The following is a 19,566-nucleotide window of genomic DNA, read 5'->3' as shown; positions in this document are numbered from 1 at the left end:
TTTGTTTAAGAATTCCTGAAACTCAATGACTGTTAACATAGCTACTTTGTCACTGCCTTTAGCTTGATTTTGAAGACTGTTGTGGGCATATGCACCGAGTTGTGGTGCCAAAAAGGTGACAATGAAATTTTTTTTTCCTATTTTAAACAGTGCGTACACGCTATAGCTTGGGCAACCCAAGCCATAGCGCGTGCGCGCTATAGTGTGTATGCGCTATAGCGCGTACACACTTTCTAAAAAATAAAAAGTATGTATGATGGGCTGCAAACCCGTAGCCCATCATTTTCATTACCATTTTCTTTTACTCCTATAGCGAGCAGTGCATACGTGAGTTGAAGACTCAACATTTGCACCACCATTTGCCAAAATGCCTCCTTGTCGACGAAATCCAAGACCACAAGCGCACCCATGATGATGCCGTAAGTGATATAAACCTAACTTTGCTTAATTTGATAGATTTTTCATATTGTTTTGTAAGTTTTTTATATTCTTTTGTAGGGTTTTTACAAATTTCATTTAGATTTGTTTATTTATTTGAATTTCAATTGATTTTTTATCAGGAAATGTTCATAATCAACCAGAAAATCCACAAGAACATCAAAACCCTCAAGAACCCCAAAACCAAAACCCTCCTCAAGAAGAAGAACAAATTCCACAACCCGAACCAATTGCAAGACCTCCACCAGGCACACAAGAAAATCTAAGAAATGAAATAGAGAGAGGCAAAACTGAATTAGAAGGAATCATTGCTCGGTTGAAAGAATCCGAACAAACCAATCCAATGAGGGCTCAATTTGCATCATCCCTCGAATCCATTAACACTTAGATAGCCTCAGTTAGTGGTCAGTTAGATATTTGGCGGGCTAAGAGGGATGAACAAAAAGGATTTTATGCAAATAAATTGTCATATGAAGATGTTAAAAAAAAGGAAATACCAAAAGGTAGTATATGTGCATTATTTAGAAAACCCAGTGAGGAAAATACTGTTAGAGAGGTTACTAAACGATTCCCCATCCATTGGTGCATACATGATGCTATTAGAAATAATTTTTGGGATAGATGGTGGATGGTTTTTGCTGCCTCTCCTTACAACAATCACGAGGTCCCCATGTATTTTTTGAAGAAATTATATTGTGAGTTTGTCCTTGGGGAGATCCCCAATTATTTTGATATGTTAGACTCCCAGGGTAGAGGTGGGGGGTCATCATTTGAGAGTCCCGGAGCACGTCGTGACCCTAATGTAGTTAGGGTACCCGTGGTCCATCCACAACGTGAGCATGTGATTATTCCTTCAGTTGTGAAGGAACATGTAGAGGCCAGCACTCTAGGGACCATTAATGCTTTGACACATACCCTCATCCATTCCATGAGCCCATTAGTGAGGGGGAGCCTTCTATACGTTGTGGTCACATGTGCACTTCATGTGGATCCCTATGCACATTTGGCACTCATGTCAGAGATAGTGCAGATGATGGGCTTATCATCGATCAGTTCCTGAATGAGACATTTGGCATTGACAAATAGGTAAATCACTAATTTGATCACATTTCATATGTATAATGAATGATTAATTAATTAGGATTTATTGACATTGTTCAAAATTTAGGGTCAAAGTGTTCCTGGGCCTAGCAGTGATCCTCTAGGCCCATTTTTTGTCCCTTCGACGGGTCCTGAGGTATGTATCAATTTAATCATTTTAATTAATACATATGTTTATTATGTAATCATATTAAGGATTGACCAAAAAAAATATGCACGTGCATCAGTTCTCCACAGGACCCTCAACCTTTACCACAGATGCAGAGCAGAGACATCATACGAGCTTCACACAGGTACAGTTGTTTCATGTTAATTTAATTCATTTGATTATATTTATTCCATGTTTCATGTTAGATATAACGTCTATTGTATGACATGCAGCTCATGATGTTGGACAGACCTCCTCATCTGCGACAGTCTGTTGATAGTGGAGTGGCCGCAGTTGTGGCTAGCTCACAGCCACTGACGGAGGTATGAAAGAATTTTCTTCATTTTAGTTGTTGTTTATAATAGTTAATCTCAAAATTTCTAATGTTATTTATAAGTGATTATATTTATTGAATTGTTGTAGGGTCTTGTCACGCCTGATTGTCCATGAGCATTTGAGGTGGACTTACAGAGTGACTATTTGTTGGCGTTAAGAAAATAATTGATTTTGTGAGTACATATATTTGATTTCAACATATAATAAATATTTATTCATATCTACTTTCTTTGTATTAGTTGGACCTGGAGAAGAGCCTCAACAAGAGGTCAAGTGAGCATGTCAGGAAGGCCCCATCATCTCCACTGTCTCCCTCCACACGACGGCAGAGGATGTCGAGAGACTTGTAAGATGTAGTTGAGATATTTGATACATATATATATAGAGACTTGTTTCCTTCCCCATGTATATATATAGGCATCTGAGGGACATATTCGATACACATTTGATGTACATATGACATTATATATTTGATGTATGACATTATTGGTTAATATATGATATGTTTGTTCATATACGACATTATTGGTTATCATAATATATTATGTGTTTGTTAATGTATATGACATTATTGGTTATCATTTTATATTATATGTTTGTTCATGTATGACGTTAAATTAGATATGTTCGTGTATGACATTAAATTAGATATGTGCATGTATGAAATTAAATTCAATTGCTAGAGAGTTTCCATTATGTCTACCAACTAGTAGATGTTCTTTTTGGCTTTATTAGTATTTCTCAAAAACTGCAAAGAAGCTATTTCTGGTAGTATCTACTATAGTCCTACTCAAATATGTTTTCAAAAATAATTTTTATGGCAAAGAAATGTCTATGGAAAGCTTGTCGAATAGGATATTAAAGAACTAAATGTGGATAGTCATTAGTACCCATCAATAAGAACACAGACATCTTTCTCAAGCAAGCCATATGACATTAGCAAGTAATTTATAAATTTCCTTTGCAAATAACTAGAAGATGCTATGAATCTTAATACAGAGTTAATCATGAACTCATTATTCCATCCAAGAAGCATATATCACCCTAAGCCAATTAATCGACAGGATAAAAATTAATTCAATTTCAACAAAATTTGGAGTATAACAAGCATCTTAGGGATTCTTACAAGAATTAACACGATGTTCACAAGAGCATTACAAGTTCTTGTAATGCTATTTCACATATTGTAATCATATTCAGTTTTGAATGGCCATTTGTGTTACAAGCATAAATGTTCTTTAAGGTCTTTTAATTCTAGACATGAATTTTATTATGAAGCTTTTTTATGACAACCCACTCAATGCATATATTGTTGTTCCACATTATGCTAATTTGACTTTCATTGGTTGATTTGGGTCTAGACATGATGTTATTCACTACCTTTTTTATATATTATTTTTTTGTAGTGAGGTTCTGGCCTGAATGAATGTATTAATCATCGAAGTTGTGAACCTTGGTCGAGATCCTTACAAATATATTTTCAAATTGGACCTCAAATAGTTTTCTCAGTCACCCCCTGTACACAGATACTTAAATTGTAGTTAATTACAAAATTAATACTGAATTAACACAAGTTTAATTGAGAAGTATTATGTACCTCAATAGGCTAGATTATTATTGACTGGGAAGCTTTATCTTAGAGCAGTTGGTTTCCTAAATCTTTAGCGCAATGACAGTCTTATGGAATGTGGAATTAGGTCTGCTAGCTAACGAATGTTCTTTAAAAGGTAGAGGAAACTCAAGACTCACATGTTTCCAATCAATATAAATGTTTAAATCGCTTCTCTAATTCTTTCTATTTATGATCTTCTTCAAACTTAACTTTCTAAATGCATTGATGGGGAAATAAAGATCTTCTAGGAACTAAAGGCTAATCATGTTTAATACTTACAATTCTCTATTTGTATCTAATAATTTAAAAAATATTGTACAAGTTTTTTCAAAGAGCAACACTTGTCACTAACATCATAAGAAGGAATATCCAAGGAGTCTTACCACTGATCCCCCACCACCAAATTCAAGAGAAAAAAAAATTCCACTACTAAAGAGATAGTAACAATGATCATCCCTAGTCTCTCCCTTATCACAAAATGATTACCATCAAAATTTGCATTTCCAAATACGTCATGTGTGTCTAAGTGATAGTAACATTTTCACTCTCTTACCTAATGTCTCCCATTTCTGAAACTCTTGGGGAAGCGCAAGGCCATCTTCTCAGTACTTCAAAATACAACAAGTTCCATTTTTTCACATATTGATAATATTTGACTTAAAGTATATTCGAAGTATTGATAGCCCATAGATATGCCCCGTCAAAGATCGCAACCCTGTGGCATTTAGTGACCCTTAGGGACATTCTGGTTCAGCGTGCCTGAGAATGTTCGAGCAATGAAAGGGATAGGAAGAGGTTGGGATAGGGTTTACCTGGCCACCCAGAGCTAATGGAGCAGACAGTTTGATCCCATGACGAAAGATGAGAGAGATTTGGCAGTTGGCAACTTTGTACTGGCCAACACTACAAGTTTCAGCATCACCCGAGATGGCATTGTAGAATGAAAATGGAATGTGATCTCAACAAAGTGAGAGAGGTTATTGTAGATCTCTACAACACAGTCCTGTAGGAATTAGAATCTCATCCATATCTTGCACGAGCTCCGAGATATGCCCCATCAAAGATTGCAGCCCTATGGCATTTAGTGACCCTTAGGGACATTCTGGTTCGGTGTGCCTGAGAACATTCAAGCATTGAAGGGGACAAGACAAGGTTGGGGATAGGGTTTGCCTGGCCACCCGGAGCTAGTGGATCAGACAGTTTGATCCCACGATGAAAGATGAGAGAGATTTGGCAGTTGGCAACTTTGTACTGGCCAACACTACAAGTTTTAGCATCACCCAAGATGGTGTTGTAAAATGAAAATAGAATGTGATCTCCAAAAAGAAAGAGAGGTTATTGTATGTCTTCGCAACACAGTCATGTAGGAACTAGAATCGCATCCATACCTCGCACAAGCTCCGAGATATGCCCCGTCAAAGATCGTAGCCCTATGGCATTTAGTGACCCTTTGGGACATTTCGGATTGGCATGCCTGAGAACATTCGAGCACTAAAGGGAATAGGATGATGTTGGGGATAGGGTTTACCTGGCCAGTTGGAGCTAACAGAGCAGACAGTTCGATCCCATGATGAAAGGTGAGAGAGATTTGGCAGTTGGCAACTTTGTACTGGCCCACACTGCAAGTTTTAGCATCACCCGAGATGGCATTGTAAAAAAAAAATGAAGTGTGATCTCCAAAAAGTGAGAGAGGTTATTGTAGGTCTCCACAACACAGTCTTGTAGGATCTAGAATCACATCCATACCTCGCACAAGCTCCGAGATATGCCCCGTCAAAGATCACAACCCTGTGGCATTTAGTGACCCTTAGGGACATTCTAGTTTAGCGTGCCTGAGACCGTTCGAGCACTGAAGGGGATAGGAAGAGGTTGGGGATAAGGTTTACTCGACCACTCAGAGCTAATGTAGCAGACAGTTTGATCCCACAACGAAAGATGAGAGAGATTTGGCAGTTGGCAACATTGTACTGGCCAACACTACAAGTTTTAGCATCACCCGAGATGGCATTGTACAATGAAAATGGAATTTGATCTCCAAAAAGAGAGAGAGGTTATTGTATATATTTGCAACACAGTCCTGTAGGAATTGGAATCTCATCCATATCTTGCATGAGCTCCAAGATATGCCCCATCAAAGATCGCAGCCCTGTGGCATTTAGTGACCCTTAGGGACATTCTAGTTCGGTGTGCCTGAGAACATTCAAGCATTGAAGGGGACAAGACAAGGTTGGGGATAGGGTTTACTCGGCCACTGGAGCTAATGGAGTAGACAGTTTGATCCCATGATGAAAGATGAGGGAGATTTGGCAGTTGGCAACTTTGTACTGGCCAACACTACAAGTTTCAGCATCACCCGAGATGGTGTTGTAAAATGAAAATAGAATGTGATCTCCAAAAAAAAAGAGAGGTTATTGTAGGTCTCCACAACACAGTCCTATAGGAACTAGAAATGCATCCATACATCACACAAGCTCCGAGATATGCCCCGTCAAAGATCGCAGCCCTATGGCATTTAGTGACCCTTGGGGACATTCCGGATTGGCGTGCCTGAGAACGTTTGAGCACTAAAGGGGATAGGATGAGGTTGGGGATAGGGTTTACCTGGCCACTTAGAGCTAACGAAGCAGACAGTTCAATCCCATAATGAAAGGTGAGAGAGATTTGGCAGTTGGCAACTTTGTACTGGCCCACACTGCAAGTTTCAGCATCACCCGAGATGGCATTGTAAAAAAAAAAAAGATGTGTGATCTCCAAAAAGTGAGAGAGGTTATTGTAGGTCTCCCCAACATGGTCTTGTAGGAACTAGAATCGCATCCATACCTCACACAAGCTCCGAGATATGCCCCATCAAAGATCGCAGCCCTGTGGCATTTAGTGACCCTTAGGGACATTCTAGTTCAGCGTGTCTGAGAATGTTCGAGCACTGAAGGGGATAGGAAGAGGTTGGGGATAAGGTTTAATCGGCCACTTGAAGCTAATGGAGTAGACAGTTTGATCCCATGATGAAAGATGAGAGAGATTTGGTAGTTGGCAACTTTGTACTGGCCAACATTACAAGTTTCAACATCACCCGAGATGGAATTGTAGAATGAAAATGGAATGTGATCTCCAAAAAGAGAGAGAGGTTATTGTATGTCTCTGCAACACACTCCTGTAGGAATTGGAATCTCATCCATATCTTGCACGAGCTCCAAGATATGCCCCGTCAAAGATCGCAGCCCTGTGGCATTTAGTGACCCTTAGGGACATTCTAGTTCGGCGTGCCTGAGAACATTCAAGCATTGAAGGAGACAAGAAAAGGTTGGGGATAGGTTTTACCCGGCCACCCAGAGCTAATGGACAAGACAGTTTGATCCCATGACGAAAGATGAGAGAGATTTGGCAGTTGGCAACTTTGTACTGGCCAACACTACAAGTTTCAGCATCACCCGAGATGGCATTGTAGAATGAAAATGGAATGTGATCTCCAAAAAGTGAGAGAGGTTATTGTAGGTCTCTGCAACACAATCTTGTAGGAATTGGAATATCATCCATATCTTGCACGAGCTTCAAGATATGCCCCGTCAAAGATCGCAGCCCTGTGGCATTTAGTGACCCTTAGGGACATTCTGGTTCGGTGTGCCTGAGAACATTCAAGCATTGAAGGGGACAAGAAAAGTTTGGGGATAGGTTTTACCCGGCCACCCAGAGCTAATGGAGCAGACAGTTTGATCCCATGACAAAAGATGAGAGAGATTTGGCAGTTGGCAACTTTGTACTGGCCAACACTACAAGTTTCAGCATCACCCGAGATGGTGTTGTAAAATGAAAATAGAATGTGATCTCCAAAAAGTGACAAAGGTTATTGTAGGTCTCCACAGCACATTCCTATAGGAACTAGAATCGCATCCATACCTCGCATGAGCTCTGAGATATGTCTCGTCAAAGATCGCAGCCCTATGGCATTTAGTGACCCTTGGGGACATTCCAGATTGGCGTGCCTGAGAATGTTCGAGCACTAAAGGGGATAGGACGAGGTTGGGGATAGGGTTTACTCGGCCACTCAGAGCTAACAGATCAGACAGTTCGATCCCACGATGAAAGGTGAGAGAGATTTGGCAGTTGGCAACTTTGTACTGGCCCACACTACAAGTTTCAGCATCACCCGAGATGGCATTATAAAACAAAAATGGAGTGTGATCTCCAAAAAGTGAGAGAGGTTATTGTAGGTCTTTGCAACACGGTCCTGTAGGAACTAGAATCACATCCATACCTTGCACAAGCTCCGAGATATGCCCCGTCAAAGATCGCAGCGCTATGGCATTTAGTGACCCTTGGGGACATTCTAGATTGGCGTGCCCGAGAACATTTGAGCACTGAAGGGGATAGGAAGAGGTTGGGGATAGGGTTTACCCGACCACACAGAGCTAACGGAGTAGACAGTTCGATCCCACGAGGAAAGGTGAGAGAGATTTGGCAATTGGCAACTTTGTACTAGCCGACATTGCAAGTTTCAGCATCACCCGAGATGGCGTCGTAAAATGAAAACGGAGTGTGATCTCCAAAAAGTGAGAGAGGTTATTGTAGGTCTCCAAAAAGAGTGTTTAAAAATGTGAAAATAGAGGGGGGTCCTTTGTATGGTTTGGGAGTTTGACCATTAAAACTAGAAATTGTCCTAGTAGTAAGTGCTGGTAATAGTTTTGAAATTTGATTGTTGAGTGTTGAGAAACCTCAAGTTTGAGATTTTTCTTGTTGGTTTGAGTCTATAATAACCATTTCCATCTAAAAAGTCATGTGTTGAAACCATTTAAGAAGTATTTGCATAGTTTTCCCTAAAATTTGAGTGCATAAAAAGGGGTATGTGATTGCTCCCAAGGTGGATTTAGTGTTTTCTCCAAACAAGAGTTGCATTTTATGTTTGAAGTCATCTAATATAACCAAAGTGAAGGTGGTTGAACCATTTTGGGGTTCTAGAAAGCCCTAGGGTAAAGGGGCTAGAAAGGAGGGTTTTGTAAAAACCATTGTAAAGTTGATCATGAGACCAAAAAAATAAAAGAATCCTTGCATTTGAGTCATGTCTTAAGACTTTTTTGGGTCATGGGAGTTCCAAAATTCAAGGGATTGTGAGTTGCTTTGTAAATGGCCTCAAACTAGGCCTAGTTGGCAGACTGAAATAGCCAGTTTTGAGTGATATTTTACAAAACAAGTGTAGTTGGTTTTGGAGTATATTTTAGAGTGAGGAAAAGGGTATTTTAATCACCCAATAGTTTAGGACTAGCAAGGGCTAGTTGGAACAAGCCTAGAAGAGGCAAAATTGAGAAAGTGTAAGAGATGAGTTGCAAGAAACAACTACTGTAGATGATGCAAATATTGACGAGTTGTAAAGCGAGGGGGAGGAAATGACTATTGAATCCTTCCTAAAAATCAATGGCTTATTAGATGAACCAATTAACACTTTGTTGAGGAGTTATGGACAAAATATGAAGGGACTAGGTACAATTGCACCTAAAAATACCCAACCAGAAAACTTGAACCAGTCAGTGGACTATTATGGGAGATAAAACCTTGAGCATACAACAAACCTTGGGTAACCAAATACTTGTGGGGATGAAAATGTTTCCCTTTTAATTCCATCCCCACCACATGTTGACCCCAAGGACGTCATCTAATGCTTTGAAAATGGTGGCAACCATGATGAAATAAATAGTTAACAATTTTTTGATACCCAGGCCCAAAATGACTATGATGGAGATGATGATTTTATACGTTACATGTCACTAGATAGAAAACAACATAGTGGTTTACCCAGTAGATTCCTATAGCTACCAAAGAAAAGGATACAAAATTCTAAGGAACAAGAGAGACTAAGAAGTTATTTGAGGCTAATGCACTTTACATGAAGGAGAAGATCAGGGATAGGAAAGATGGGAGAGAGGAAAAGATTGCAAGAAATGAGATCTTATATGCTATAGAGAGGGGAAAATGAGTTGCAGAGAAGGTTGCACTAAAGGAATAGAAGAGGAAAGAAAGAGAGGATAATCTAAATGTTTGAAAGAGATATAGACCAAATATTGGATTTGCACCTTCAACAACTATAGAAATTATATTTACAACACTAGTGGAAGGAGATGTAATTGCACTAGCCCTAGAATCAATTAGTATGCCCAACATACCTCTTCTCCCATAGCATAAATCACATTATGATATGTTCAATGCTCTAATCCCTAGATTAGGAAATATTCTTACTTAATAAGTGTAACCCCAAGCATTGTCACCATAGTTGGCAACAAATGGTGAGAGTCCCAATCAACTAGTGAAAAAAATGACTAAGTTGATGGAGCTGAATCCTACATTACACACATCTCCTAGTAGTGGACAAGAGGATGTTGGGATTGGGAGCATAGCACCTATTCCCTTTCCCAGTTTTATGGACAATTGATGGGAACTCAAGTAGATGGGAGAAATTCGAATTTTTTTGAAGCGATAAAGTTTTGTGATGTATTTAGAATATCTAAGATAGACTTATTTTTTATGTGAACTAAACCATTCTTACATTACTATTTAAATGTATTTGTATTGTTATAATAGTTTGATTGTTGGTCATGGCGTAAAATATGTAAAGTTTAGAAATATAAATAGTTCATCATAGAGATATTATAGAATTAATTTATTTTAAATAATAGATATAATCATAACAAATAGATAGAAATAAAAAATAATAATTTTATACAAAAAGTTTTAATTTATTTTAAATAATTAAATAATAGAAACATCGTAGAATTAATAATTCAATATAATCATAACAAATAGACACTAAAAAATCTCAAATTCAAACATACGAAGGTCCAACTAGAATAATGACTTTAAATAACCAAATACCAAAGCCAAACAAAGGAAATGGGACTTTTACCTTAAATGAATAAATTACATGAAGAAGGGTGGCTGGCTGTTTGGAAATCTACTTATTTTTCTTCTCTCCCTCCTGTCATCCAAGAGAACATGCAATGAAAGAAAAATATCGTCACAATAAGAAAATATGAAAAATATTGTTCTAGCTTTAAAAAAATTGGAGACATCAAAACATAAAATCTAGATTCTAAACAAATCAAAACATAAAATCTATGATTTAAACTAAATCTCATCACTTACGCATCATAACAATACGGTCCACCTTATTCATGTGGATAGTCTTGGGGAAGAGGTTGCAACAATGTATTTGGATCCAGTTGATCACTCTTTCTCTCTCTCCCTCTCTCTATATTCAATCTAATGAGCCAACTGGATCTGCTCGACATTTTAATGTGTCAAGTATTGCCTCGTGGTCTAACTCGCAAACTCTCCAAAGATTCTTATTATGTGGTTTTCCACCATATTTTATCAAGTGGACATTTGATGCGACAACAAGATTTGAATAATGAAGAATCTTCCTCTCTGTTTGCCAATCTTTGAATAACCACAAGTTAGGGTTCTTCATAGAATATCGTCTAAGCCATGTGCCAGTTACAACCACCGCACCGACATGGTACTCTAAACCTTCACCATCTATAACCGAGTGATCCAATTTTTGTTTCGCTTGAACACAATGACACAAATAATAATCTGTCCCTTCTTCATTGTCTTCAGGTGCAATAATAGCAAAAACATGGCCTGCTGTGACAAATGTACAAAATGCAGTCATTAATTCAGAAAATACTTGCGTAAAAGTTATAAAGTTACATATTGAAATTACAAAGATATATAAATATATATATTACTAGGTTGCACTAGATCAGACAAACGGTCAAAGTCAATAGACGATTCCATCTGTACCATTTCTAGTGCTTGCGGGGGATGATAGGTGTCAATTGGGTCCAAAACCCGTATATCCCATTTGTCCACCCATTCAGTCGACTCACAGTCATCCCAATTTTCCTCTGCACATGATGGACAATAGCATGCCATTTTTCGTGTGTGGATACTCCATGAAACTGCATCATAGCTTCTAAAAGAGTGCAACTCACTAGATCCTATTAGTGTGCAACAATCCTGATATGGTGCAATGTTAGTATTATCTATCAACCAAAAAAATCTACGACCTGTAGACTCACCTTCCTTACCTGGACCCATTGTAGCGTTACACCACTAGATGATGGATTTTGCATCTGTCAATATTGTTCCATCTTTGTACTTTAGTTCTTCATGAGCTAAGGCTCTTTTGATGCATGCGCTTGCACCATCATGCTCTCCCTTTCCATGACCAGCCTCTGTGAAATTCCACATGTATTGAATTCTACACAACTTGTGCATCCCGCTCAACCAATAGAACATCCGTGCATTCTTGAATTGAGATGCACAATTGTCTGACCAAATAATGTGTTGACGATATGTGATGCCCCTGTTAGCCAAATCTCCATAAAATAGTTGAAAACAACCATGTACGAACTCTGTAGAATGTGATCGATCATCGCTGATGTAAAAATGGTACTCCCTCAAACTCTTCCTTGGCATGATGATCATTTCTACATGTCAAATTATTCAAACATTTGAATTACTTAAAATGTGTAAATTACAAATTATTCAAATACATATAAAAATTATAATTATTTGAATGAATACACAATATATATATAAAATGACTTGTCAAATTTCTAACCATTTCGAAATAACATTTCATTGAAACATACAAATTTCAATGAATTCACTATATATTAAACAACATGTCAAATTAAAATCAAATTTGTATCTATATATCAACAAACAATATTTAAAATAGATTGCACTAACCTTTTCTATAAAAGGAATATTCAAAAAGTCTTCAAATCGTGTATCCAATGATTGAATTTGGTGTTTTTTAGCTTCCAAAAGTGTTTGCCACCTTGAAATAGTGTTTGTTAGCTTGAAATAGTGTTTGCCACTTTGAAAGAATGTTTGTTGTGTTGAAACCCGCGATTTCTATCGGGATAACAGAGTGCGGAACAGAACAAAAGTAGAGAATGAATGAAATGGGCCCCAAAGTTTCTTTTTGACCATTTTTAGGTGATCTCACATAGTGCGTACGCGCTATAGCACGTATGCACTATATTAGAACACATAACTCTCCACCCTCCCTACTCTCTCTCTCTCCCTACTCTCTCTCTCTCTCTTCCTACTCTCTCTCCCCTCTCCCATCCTTTACTCTTTAGATCTCTCACACAGACTCCCATCCTCCCTCTCCCACTTCTTACTCTCTCTCTCTCTGCCACCTCCTACTCTCTCTCACACTCTCTCCCATCCCCTACTCTCTCTTACACACACTCCCATCCGCTACTCTCTCTCTCCCCTCTCCCATCCCCTAAACTCTCTCTTTTGCAGATACACACTCCCATCCCCCTCTCTCTCTCCCCTCTCCCATCCCTCTCTCTCCTCCTCTCCCACTCCCTCTCCCACCACCTACTATCTCTCTCTCTCTCAAGTTCTCTCTCTCCCTCTCTACTCTCTCTCTCCCTCTCTCTCTCTCTCTCTCTCTCTCCCATCCCCTACTCTTACTCTCTCTCTCTCTCCAATCCCCAACTCTCTCTCACACTCTCTCCCATCCCCTACTCTCTCTGACACTCTCTCTCATCCTTTCACTCTGTCTCTCTCATCTCGTACTCTCTCTCTCTCTGTCACCTCCTACTCTCTCTCTCTCACTCTTTCCCATCCTTTCACTCTGTCTCTCCCATCTCGTACTCTCTCTTTGCCACCCCCTACTATCTCTCACACTCTCACACTCTCTCCTATCCCCTACTCTCTCTCTTTCACAGACACACACACACACACTCCCATCCCTCTCTCTCCTCCTCTCCCACTCCCTCTCCCAGGTCACCTAATATTTCTCTCTCTCAAGTTCTCTCTCTCCCTCTCTACTCTCTCTCTCCCATCCCCTACTCTTACTCTCTCTCTCTACCATTCCCAACTCTCTCTCACACTCTCTCCCATCCCCTACTCTCTCTCACACTCTCTCCCATCCTTTCACTCTGTCTCTCCCATCTCGTACTCTCTCTTTGCCACCCCCTACTCTCTCTCACACTCTCACACTCTCTCCTATCCCCTACTCTCTCTCTTTCATAGACACACACACACACTCACACTCCCATCCCCCCTCTCTCTTCTCTCCCATCCCCTACTCTCTAGATTTGTCACACGCACTCCCATCCCTCTCTCTCCTCCTCTCCCACTCCCTCTCCCAAGTCACCTACTATTTCTCTCTCTCAAGTTCTATCTCTCCCTCTCTACTCTCTCTCTCTCATCCCCTACTCTTACTCTCTCTCTCTCCCATTCCCAACTCTTTCTCACACTCTCTCCCATCCCCTACTCTCTCTCACACTCTCTCCCATCCTTTCACTCTGTCTCTCCCATCTCATACTCTCTCTTTGCCACCCCCTACTCTCTCTCACACTCTCACACTCTCTCCTATCCCCTACTCTCTCTCTTTCATAGACACACACACACACTCACACTCCCATCCCCCCTCTCTCTTCTCTCCCATCCCCTACTCTCTAGATTTGTCACACGCACTCCCATCCCCCTCTCTCCTCCTCTCCCACTCCCTCTCCTAGGTCACCTACTATTTCTCTCTCTCAAGTTCTCTCTCTCCCTCTCTACTCTCTCTCTCCCATCCCCTACTCTTACACTCTCTCTCTCTCCCATTCCCAACTCTCTCTCACACTCTCTCCCATCCCCTACTCTCTCTCACACTCTCTCCCATCCTTTCACTCTATCCTTCCCATCTCATACTCTCTCTTTGCCACCCACTACTCTCTCTCACACTCTCACACTCTCTCCTATCCCCTACTCTCTCTCTTTCACAGACACACACACACACTCACACTCCCATCCCTCCTCTCTCTTCTCTGCCATCCCCTACTCTCTATATTTGTCACACGCACTCCCATCCCTCTCTCTCCTCCTCTCCCACTCCCTCTCCCAGGTCACCTACTATTTCTCTCTCTCAAGTTCTCTCTCTCCGTCTCTACTCTCTCTCTCCCATCCCCTACTCTTACTCTCTCTCTCTCCCATTCCCAACTCTCTCTCACACTCTCTCCCATCCCCTACTCTCTCTCACACTCTCTCCCATCCTTTCACTCTATCTCTCCCATCCCATACTCTCTCTCTCTCTCTCTACCGCCCCCTACTCTCTCTCTCACTCTCTCCCATCCTTTCACTCCATCTCTCCCATCCTTTCACTCTGTCTCTCCCATCTTGTACTCTCTCTCTGCCACCCCCTACTCTCTCACACTCTCACACTCCCTCCCATCCCCTACTCTCTCTCTTTCACAGACACACACACTCTTATCCCCCCACTCTCTTCTCTCCCATCCCCTACTCTCTACATCTATCATGCACACTCCCATCCCCCCTATCTCTCTCCCTCTCCCTCTCCCTCTCCTACCACCTACTAGATCTCTCTCTCTCAAGTTCTCTCTCTCCCTCTCTACTCTCTCTCTCTCTCCCATCCCATCCCTTACTCTCACTCTCTCTCTCTCCCATCCCCTACTCTCTCTCACACTCCCATCCCCTAATCTCACTCTCTCTCTCCCATCCCATACGAGCTCTCTCTGCCACCACCTACTCTCTCACACTCTCACACTCTCTTCCATCCCCTACTCTGTCTCTCTTACACACATTCCCATTCCCCCCCTCTCTCTCTCTCCCTCTCCCACTCCCTCTCCCCCATCCCCTACTCTCTCTCTCCCCTCTCCCATCCCCTACTCTCTCTCTTTCATAGACACGCACTCCCACCCCCCCTCTCTTTCTCCTCTCCCATCCCCTACTCTCTAGATTTGTCACACACACTCCCATCCCCCCTCTCTCTCCCTTTCCCACTCCCTCTTGCACCACCTACTATCTCTCTCTCTCAAGTACTCTCTTTCCCTCTTTACTTTCTCTCTCCCATCCCCTACTCTCACTCTCTCTCTTCCATCCCCTACTCTCTCTCATACTCTCTCTCTCTCTCACCCCCATCCTATACAAGATCTCTCTACCACCCCCTACTCTCTCTCAAACTCTCACACTCTCTCCCATCCCCTACTCTATATCTCTTATACACGTTCCCATTCCCCCCCCCCCTCTCTCTCTCTCACTCCCTCTCCCATTGCCTACTCTCTCCCATCCCCAACTCTATCTCTCTTACACACTTCCATTCCCCCTCTCCCTCTCCCTCCCACTCCCTCTCCCATCGCCTACTATCTCTCTCTCTCTCTCTCCCTCTCTCTCCCATCCCCTACTCTCACTCTCTCTCTTTGCCACCCCTACTCTCTCTCACACTCTCTCCCATCCCCTACTTTCTCTCTTACACACACTTCCATCCCCCCTCTCTCTCCCTCTCCCACTCCCTCTACCATTGCCTAATCTCTTTCTTCTCCATCCACCCTCTCTCTCCCTCTCCCACTCCCTCTGCCATTTCCTACTCTCTTTCTATCCCATCCCCTACTCTCTCTATCTCTCTCTCCCCTCTCTCATTCCCTACTCTCTCTCTCTTTCACACACACCCATCCCCCCTCTCTCCTCTCCCATCCTCTACTTTTTCTCTCACTCGCTCTCCCTCTCCCACTGCCTACTCTCACTCTCTCTCACTCTCTCTCTCTCTCACTCTCTCCCTCTCTACTCTCTCTCTGCTACCCCCTACCCTCTCTCACATTTTCACACACTCTCTCTCTTTCTCTCTTACACACATTTCCATCCCCCCTCTCTCTCTCCCTCTCCCACTCCCTCTCCCATCGCCTACTCTCTCTTCCATCCCCTACTCTCTCTCAAGCTACTCTATCTTCCCCCTCTCCCATTCCCTACTCTCTCTCTTTCACACACATGAACTCCCATCCTCCTCTCTCTTGCTCTTCCTCTCCCAATCCGTCTCCCACCACCTACTCTCTCTCTCTCCCATCCCCTACTCTCAATCTCTCTCTCCCAACTTGTACTCTCTCTCACACTTCCTCTCTCTCCCATCCCCTACTTTCAATCTCTCTCCCCCATCCCATACTCTCTCTTTTCCACCTCTACACTCTCTCTCACACTTCCTCTCTCTTGCATCTTGTACCCTCTTTTCCACCCCTACTCTCTGACATTTCCTCTATCTCCTATCCTATACTCTCTCTGCCACCCCTACTCTTTCTCACTTCCTCTCTCCCCTCTCCCATCCCCTACTTTCTCTCTATCTCTCTCACACACACAAATAGCCATTCCCTCGCCCCACCCCCCCAGCTCTCTCTTGGTTTTGATTTGCAATTTAGGTCTCAATAGTGCGTGCGCACTATAGCGTGTGCGCACTATAGCGTGTGCGCACTATAGCACGTGCGAACTACCTCGAATTCAATAGTGTTTTAATAGGGCGTGTGCACTATAGGGTGCACACGCTATAGGGCGCACGCACTATTCAAAGCTTTGCATTAAAACCAAGCCTAAGGCTTGGTTTTGCCTTGGAGATCCAACCCAAAGGTTTGGAGTTTATAAATAGGTTTGAGACATGTTTTCTAGAAAACATACAAAAAATGATTGATTTTTCTTGTGTGCTCCCTTCAAGATTCTTCGTGGTTGGGTATCGATAAGATCAAGTTACATAACATTATAGGTCTCTGTGTTAGCTATCTAACCATATAATTTATTTTTAATTTGAACTATTTTAAGTCTTTCATCTATAATTTCTTTTGAATGTATGTTCATTTTTTGTCAAAAACCACCATGTACTAATTGGGCTATAGATTTTAGCTCATTCATCGAATTTTGTAACAACTTAGTTTTTTAGAAACTAGACTCCATTCTACACTTTGAAAAAAAGAAGTTTTGATTTTAGATTAGTTTTCAATCATTTCTAGGGGGAGCACATAGATATTTCACATTTTTGGGATGGGTCTGATTTAAAAATTCATTAAAAAAAAAATACAAATTATAAAATTACCCAAAAAATCTGGGATAAACTACATAGTGTTAGGTAACTTTTGACCAGAGCGATTAAAGAATTTCAAAAAAAAAGATAAAATTTTAGGGGGGCCACACTTTGTACTATGTTATGTTTTTTTGGAATAAACAGTACCACTTATAGCCCCCTTTTGGCACGACAACTTTGTGCACTTACCCTTGTTAGGAGTAAAAGGGGAACTGCAGGTAGCTGTTGGGGTTTGCCAAAACTTGCTATTTACCTTAGACTTCTCTGGCATGCTATTCTCTAACCTAACCTGGATAGGTTTCAGTGAGTTTTCATTCTTTTGAAGTTCTTGTATACTGCTATCCCTGCATGAGTTGTATAACATGTTTTCTAGCTCTTCTATTTGATCTACTGGGGTTTCTTTTGGATAATCTATAGAGTCAGGGATCTCACTTAATTGACTATCTTTGTTTTTTTTGGATAATGTTCCCTTTGATTCCTTATGTTGATTACTGATTGGCTTTTCCATCACTTTGTTACAATTCCTTCCGACATTTGTAGTCTGTGTCTTTATATCCTCAGATCCACTTTTTATTGTCTTCTGTTTATGCTTGCGAGATCCTGTTTCTTTAAATTTCTTATCATTTTTAGGGGAAGCACCCATCTCCCTTAGTCTTGAGTCCTTTATTAAGTCCACTTTTGTGGCTATTGGTGTGTCTTCTGTCTTGTCTGCAATAATGCTTTTCAATGGAGCCCTCTATTTTGTCTGAGACACTTGACCTATCTGGATATTTGGATGAAGGCTCTATTTTCCTAGATTTTTTTTCCTGTTGATTAACTTAGAGCTTAGATTTGGAAATTTTTCCTTGAGGTCCAAGTTGAGGGGAAGGACCTTAGGTCTGTTATTATGTGTAATGTCAGATTTTAATATATCGATGATATTCCCTTTCTAAGCTTGAAAGCTTATAACATAAGAAGCTTTCTTGGAAATAATTTTCTTCTAAAAATCCAAAGGGTGATTAATATTTAGATTAATGAGAATTTTTATACTGTTGCAGCTAAAAAAGGAAGCATCAATAGCAATAACTTTTCCTATTACAGAGCCTATCTCATAAATGATATCAACATCACATAGCTCTAGAGGAAGAGATAACATGGAAAACCATAACGAGATCATACAATCCACCCTATCTATTTGGAAATTAGGAAACCAATCAAAAAATTTGACACAATAACCTTTAAAGAAATAGTCAAAAACAACAAGAAATTCATTTTTGATCGATTCTTCTTCACATTTTAAAAATAAAGTGTTCTCATAGTGGTGGAAAATACTTACCTGATCCTGGCAGTTACCTGATAGCCATTCCATTAGGGGATGGATATCTTTAGGAGGGCCAGTCCATATTGCAAATACCCCTCTCGATTGACATTCAAACCAAGAATTTTTGACATCATTAGTGGTGATATGAATAGGTTTATCACAGGGTTTTGACCGCAGCGATGCTAGAAAATAACTAGGGATTGGGGAGTGGGTGTTATGGATATACCATCTGTGCGGAGGTATGTATGATGGGGGAGAAGCTTGATTTAAATCAGATTCAAAATTTGGAAGGCTAAGAGGATGAGAGGCATTCCTCTGGGAGGGCTCAGATACGAATGTCTTTGGAAGCACATATTTAGTCATATTGAATACCTTGATCTGTTTATCCAGCTGATCTACCATAAAGATTGGCAATTGGGGACGATTTCCATAGTGGTCTTTGCAATCACTGGGACCTTTCGCTTTGATTTTGACTATTTGAAGCCCTCCTTCCTGACGAAGGCTGATAGGTTTCACTGATGGTTTATTCAGCATTGTGAATCTGTTGGCCGTGGGGATATCGAACCTAGCATCTTTATTACCATATTTTATGTTATGCATTTTACTTCGGTTTGCAGCAGAGCTTCCTTGTCTTCCTACTTCGACAACGTGAAATTTCCTAGGTTGTCTCCTTCTTTCCCTGTGCCCTCGATTCGGGCTTGAATAGATAAATGAAAATTTTGCATTCGGCATATTCGTAGGCAGAGGGAACAATTTACTAAATACTTTGTTTA

The 19,566-nt window shown here is 40.8% G+C and overlaps 1 pseudogene; it reads right to left on the bottom strand.

Annotated features, from left to right (window-relative positions):
* Positions 1-18,136, bottom strand: part of LOC149536407 (SNF1-related protein kinase regulatory subunit gamma-1 pseudogene) — a 177,566-nt pseudogene extending 159,430 nt beyond the window's left edge.
* Between the last annotated feature and the right edge of the window lie 1,430 nt (positions 18,137-19,566).

Source organism: Cupressus sempervirens, chromosome 10 (genome assembly GCF_028749045.1).
Source record: "Cupressus sempervirens isolate cs-2001-9-10 chromosome 10, ASM2874904v1, whole genome shotgun sequence".
NCBI classification, from domain to species: domain Eukaryota; kingdom Viridiplantae; phylum Streptophyta; class Pinopsida; order Cupressales; family Cupressaceae; genus Cupressus; species Cupressus sempervirens.
Note: the sequence above shows the minus strand (reverse complement) of the source record. Positions and strands in the feature narration are given on the sequence as shown.